This window comes from Vulpes lagopus, chromosome 2 (assembly GCF_018345385.1).
Source record: "Vulpes lagopus strain Blue_001 chromosome 2, ASM1834538v1, whole genome shotgun sequence".
NCBI lineage: Eukaryota > Metazoa > Chordata > Mammalia > Carnivora > Canidae > Vulpes > Vulpes lagopus.
Genome location: NC_054825.1, coordinates 86704855 through 86711710, shown reverse-complemented (window position 1 = coordinate 86711710; position 6856 = coordinate 86704855).

The following is a 6856-nucleotide window of genomic DNA, read 5'->3' as shown; positions in this document are numbered from 1 at the left end:
TCGCATTTGGCTGGCAGAAGGACACAGGTGGGGAGAAGGTAAGCACCCTCTGCAGGATTAAGGTGGAGTCCCTACACTGGGCAATATGGGATTTTAGAAAATAGAAATGTAATTGACATAACATTCTATTAGTCTCAGGTATGCAATAGAATAGTTTGATGTTTGTATATATTATGTAATAAACACCACAATAAGTCTAGTTAATGTTCACCGCCAAACATAGTTACAATTTTTTTTTCTTGTGATGAGAACTTTTAAGACCTGTTCTCTCAGCAGCGTTCACTTACACAGAACAGTCTCATTAACTCTACTCACCGTGCTGTACCATTACATCCCTCGGACTTACTTCTCTTAAAACTTGAAGTTTGTACATTTTGTATATGGGATGTTTAAATGGGTTCAGGTAAGAATCCAGAGATCCCAGAAATCAAATGAACTTAGCCTGTGCTCTAGGTTTGCCTAGGTATTTGGAGGGGAAAAAATGACATCCTTTGGGCCTTTGAGTACCCGGATGGGAAACCCATCACAAGTGGATAAAGCGGAGAGAGATGTACTTTGAGGGATTCGAACTCAAGCTTTATCTAAAGTGCAGGCTTGGGGCACCTGGGTGGCTCAGCGGTTGAGCATCTGCCTTTGGCTCAGGGCATGATCCTGGCGTCCTGGAATCGAGTCCCAAATTGGGCTCCCTGCACGGAGCCTGCTTCTCCCTCTGCCTGTGTCTCTGCTTCTCTGTGTCTTTCATGAATAAATAAATAAAATCTTTTAAAAAATAAAATAAAGTGCAGGCTCTTCCCATTTGTCTTCGAATATACATGATGCGTTAACTTTGATAACCAGGCAGCTTCCTCCAGAAATAGCCTTCAGTGAAGCTGGAGATACACTCTCATACAAACAAGTTTCTTAGGGTGGTTACTTGTGATGCTACAGTAAGATAAGACGACCAAAAAGTCATTACTTTAAAATGTAAACGGTACTTTCCTTACTCTGAGGTTCATGAGGATTTTTCAATTTTACGTAGAAACTCAGTGTACCCCTCGTTGAATGGATATTACACCTAAGCAGTTGTGCGACCATATTTTATCTTGGTCATGATAATAAATAAATACTAATTCCTTTCTGCTCTTCAACTCCTAGAAAGCAAAGCAATAAGAGGGGATTTCCAAACTGCACATGATTGCCTAAGTCAGCATCTTCTCTGAGAATCATGAAAAAACAATGAGAATTAAAATTAAAAAGCTTTATCCATGGATCAGAAAAAAAACAATCTAAATTGCAGAATTCTTAAAGAAAAAAATAAGGAAAATATCCCACTTCAGAGCAAAAAGATGGAGCCTCTGGGATGCATTTCAGAGTAATTTCCTAGTGTAAATACTTGTACTGGTATAAAACAAAGAATGAAACAAAACTGTACTTCAATAATAATTTTTTTAAGCAGGAAGAGCTTTTATGCGCATAAATGTCCATGGACACCTTATAACCCTATTCAAATATTAGGATTTTTGTTACTGAAGTTTTTGGTTCTTTCAAAAAAAAAGAGTAAAACAAATGAAATAAACATCTGACTCCTGGAATTCTTATAAAAATAAACAACAAATTAAACAGAAGATAGTAGGAAGGAATTTTAAAAGGCAAAAGAAGATATAAATGAAACATGAATTTTTTTTTAAAAAAATAGGAGGTACAACCCACTACAAAATCTGATCCTTAAAAAAATTTTAAAGATAAATAACTGACTTAACTAATAAAAATTTAGAAAAGGGAGAAACTGTCATTACTCAAAATAGGAAATTATTTTTAAAAATCACAGAAACAAAAGAAATAAAATATGTATATCATTAGGGAATAATTTGTGTAACTATATGCAAATAAACTTAAAAGCATGAATGAAATGGGTATTCTTCTAAAGAAAATACAGTTTGTAGAAACTAAACCTAAAATAGAATATCTGGACAGACTAATTAAGAGAATTCTAATTAGAAAATTGCCAAAGGAATGCACCCCACCCCCTCACCACGTGTCCTGTTCCCCACCCAGAGAAGTACTCAGATGATTGATCAGGAAAATCTCTCCAACCCTCAAGGAACAGCCACAATCACAGGTCACACAGATTACCCGGTCCAACTGGAGAGTTGGCAGTGGTACCACATGGTGTTGTAAAGCTCGAGTTGTCTGTGTGTGTCTGAATGAACCACAGTGACCTCATAGATCCCACAATCTCAGCCCTGTTGCATCAGGACTCCTACCCTAGACCATAAAAGCAGAGAAGCTTCTTCATGTCCTTTTAGCTTAAATCTTATAAACTTCTGCCAGCTGCCCATACACATTCCCTTTCACCGATTCACTAGCTATGCATTAAGGGCTTACCAGGTGCCTAGCACTCTCCATAGTGTAACAGTGAACAACACATACAATGTCAGGAGGGGACTCGTAGAGTTTATATTCTAGTGGGGGAGATAGACAACAAGAATAAAATAGTTTACCAAATGATAAATGTTATGGAGACAAATTAAGCAGACAAAAAGATGCAGACAGATGGTGAAGGGCAAAGTGCAACCATGTTGGGTGGTCATGGGAGAATTCACTGGTAAGGTAATATCGAGTAGACAGATAAAGGAGGTGAGGGTGATTCTGGATATCTCAGAAAGAGCATTCAAGCAAGTGAGTAAAAGACTTTAGCATGGGGATGAGCCTGGCATGCCTGAAAAACAGCAAAGAAAGGCCAGTAGGGCCAGAGCACTGTGGATTAGGGGAAATGTAAGAGGTGAATTTAGAGGTAATGGGGCCAGAGTACCTACAGCCTTGTGGGTGAGTATAAACATTTTGACTTTTATTTTGAAAGAGACGTGAGAACATTAGAAGGTTCTATGCAAAGGCTATGAGCTAACATTTTAAAGAAACACTCCTGCTGATGCAGAGGACAGTGGGAGAGGTGGGGAGAATGGACAGGAGGCTCCAACCACAACCCAGGAAAGACATGGTAGTGGTCAGGACCCAAGTGGTTGCAGTGGAGGGGGTGTCAACTGGGTGGATTCTGGTTTTGCCATGAAAATCTTTCCAGAGTTGAAACAATGTTCAAGCACATGCTAGTGGATGGGCATAATGATTGGTTATATCCAGTAGGGCTTTCAGGGTCAGCAAAAGACCTTGGTCAAGAACAGTTGAAACAAAATCAGTATCATCTTTTATCCAGAGCAATAGGAGTGAAGAGCAGAAAGTTACCCTAAGGAAGCCCTAAGTCTTATGAATGGAGATTTAAAATAATGTATTAGTGTTCATGGCCCAAAAATTAATCAAAATTAAACTGGATCAGATTGGTCATTGTGTTTATTGCATGTATTTGAACAATGAAGTTCCTTTTTTTCTGAATTCACATCCATAAACTATTGTGAAATGCATGCCAATTATTTCTAGAATGCAGAACTGCTTAAAGGTCATGAGTATTATTCAGAGTTATTGAGGTCCCAGCAGATAAGAAAGAACAAATAGTTTCCCAGTTATTGGTACTACAAACATGTAGTTCTCTCTAGGTCTGAGGAGAAGAGTGGATTTCAAATCAACATTCATTATTAACTTTAGAAAGAGGACCTGCTGCTTACCAAATCATAGAATGAGGGAAAGAACCTGGCTAAGAAATGATGCAGGCCCCATTAGGACTGGCTCTGCCCTCTTGTTCATCACTGCATGTCTAACACAGTGCGTGGGATACAGCATATGCTCAGTAAACATTCACTTGAGTGAATCAACACTTAGCGAAATGAATGGCCAAATTTTCATTGACATCATTCTATCCCTTTTTGGAATACATATTATAAGTGAAGAATAACACATAGTGATTTTATAATGGACCCCTTAGGTCAGCCAGACCTGACTTGACCCCTTGCTTTGTCACTACATCCTATAGAGCTGGCTAGGTTCCTTGAGCTTCTGTCTCGTTTTCTTCATCTATAATATCAAGATAATAATATTGACCGCCAGGGCTTGTTGTGAGGATTAACTAAAATAATGCATGGAAAGAATTTAACACACTCCCACATAGTTACTAGTTCCAGTCATCAACATTAAATGGCATTTAAATTACCAAAAGAAGTTTTATGAAGATAGTATGTTGTAGATAAACTTAAAATATTTTCCTTTTGTTATGAAACAGTTCAAATATATATAAATATATAAAAGTAGAAATTATAATGAATCTCCTTGTACCCAATACCCAGTTTCAATAATTATCAGCTTATGGCTGGCCAGTCACACTCTTTGTGAGCCCTTGGATTATTTTGAAGCAAATCCCAGGCATCATGTCATGTTATCAATAATACTTCAATATGTATTTCCAACAATAATAATAATGATACATCCCATATCACACTTCAAAATAATTAATAATGAGTCCTTAATTAGGTGAATTGTTGGTCTGTGGGAAGCCACGGTGAAAAAGAAGGGAATCGGGTCTATCCAAGGCAGGGGCTTAGGCAAGTTCTTTTCCAGACCTGTCATGATGAAGGCACCCCTGTCACTGTCCAGGTAGACTTTTCCTACTGATGAGTTAGAGGGGGTGAAGGTAGAGGGGGAAGATGGAAAATGAGTTGAAAGTCAGTATTTCATGCTTAAAGCAGAGTAGACCAGACATCTGCTATTTGTAATTTTCTTACTTCCAAAGGTAATGTGTTTTCATTGGAAATAATTCTGTACAAATTCTTCTGCTTCCAAATTGGTGGGATTTTAGATTTAATTAGAATTTACCTTCTCATCTACCTGAGGCATTGTAGCAGAACTGGCTTTTAGGCAGATTATGATATTACACAACTAAAGAGCTCATGGAGTGGTTATAGGACAGGTTTGGTTTCTGCAATTTAACATAGTGCAAAAGTTCACATGCATCTTTGCAAGAATTCGATTCTTAGTATATTCTGTGCTCTTCTTTCTCCTCTAATTGTCCCTTATTTGTTCTACAAAGTCATTAACCCAGTGCAAACCCTAATTTTATTGCCTGCTGCACTGCTTTTTAAACTTTGAATGAAAATAGTTTTTTTTTTTTTCTTAATTGGAATTTGGAGCAATGGAGTTGCTTCAAAACAAGAGCTTTGGTGTCAAAGGTGTTCAAACACAGGTTATCACCCCCCCACACACACACTTAAAAGCCAACATTAATGTGGGGCACTGGGGTGGCTCCACTGTTTGGGTATCCGACTCCTGATCTCAGCTCAGGTCTTGATCTCAGGGTTGTGAGTTCAAGCTCCACACTGGGCTCCATGCCCAGCATGGAGCCTACTTAAAAAAAAAAAAAAAAAGCCAAGGTTAATGCAAAGTCTAGAGTTCACTGGATAGCATCAGTAAGTAGATGCTGCTGAAAAGCCTAGAAGACAGGAAGCACCAAGAGGGAGCAAAGAGAGCCTAAGATCTGTTGCATGTTTCTTCTTTGAAAGCGTTGGTTCACTCTGAGCAATGGAAATCCCACCTGGAGGAGATGAGGGGTCTGGTTAAGAAGTCGGACACAGCATGGAGGTGCTGGAAAGCCTGGCGTTACCTTCACAAACCTGTCCATAGTGCTCCGGCAGTTATGTCTACCTCCCTTTTGAAGTAGGCTTTGGAAGGTAGAGACAATGTCTACCTTAACTGCTGCTGCACCCTTTCTGTGAGAATAATCAGCCGCAAATGTTCGTTCAATGTTGTTGAGCGAAGGCATGAATGAGAACTGCTTAGCAGCCCTCCCTAGTACTTACTACACAGGCTGGTCTACCAAGAACTTAAGAGAGACTACAGAGGCATTTCCTCTTTTACCTAAAAATCCTCATTCGAAAAAAAAATATTACTTTCTTCTTGTGCTTTCATGTACAATTATAGTGCCTCTACAAACATGTGGTTTTAAAAATCGGTAAGAAAAAATGAATATAATGAATCATAGGTGAAGCACAGATGACCTAGTTCGATCAGATTTCAAAGAAGATATGAAAAAGATACAATGTGGCTCAAAATGGTTGTTCTCCACATTCAACCTTTTAAGGACTCAGTTTGACAGCTCAAAATCTTTCAGATGGCTGGAATGGAGGGTGGAAATGGAAAAGGAAGAGCATTAGTGACTGCGGCCCTGGGCCACCAAGGATTAGCAAGACAGATGGACGAGTAGGGCAGGGAGGCCAGTGGAGAGCCAGGGGGGTGTGGAGGCCATGAGGTAAACACCAAGGAAGTTAGTCAGAGAGAGCTTCCAAGAAGGGAGGAAAAGGAAGAATCAACCAGAGATCCTACCAGCTTGAACCACTGCCAGGAGTCCAGATAGCTGCCACTGGCAAGCACATTTCTCAGAATCGCTCTGCCAGCTAAGTGTTGGTGGCTGGCAGTGTCTCTGCCTCCCTGGGCTAGATTCCCTGAGGGCCTTACGAGCTGTTTTGTTCCCTCACCTTTTCATGCCTTGCACAATTTCTGCCCTACCCTGCCCTCTGATCTGCCAATCCTCAGTGTTTTGCCCTTTCTTTTTTTTTTTGGTTTTATTTATTCACGAGACACACACACACACACACACACAGAGAGAGAGAGAGAGAGAGAGAGAGAGAGAGAGGCAAAGACACAGGCAGAGGGAGAAGCAGGTTCCACGCAGGGAGCCCGACATGGGACTCGATCCCAGGACTCCAGGATCATGCCCCGGCCGAAGGCAGGTGCTAAACCGCTGAGCCACCCAGGGATCCCCATGTTTTGCCTTTTCAAGGCTAACAAAGTCCCAGTCCCAACAAAAATAAGCTTCTACCTTGAAGTGACTTATGGCAAACATTTTTGAAGGGATTTTTATACTTTTATAATAAACCTAAAATAAAAAACATTATAGTTGCTTCAGGGAACCATGGTTAAACCCACGAGGGGATGTCCA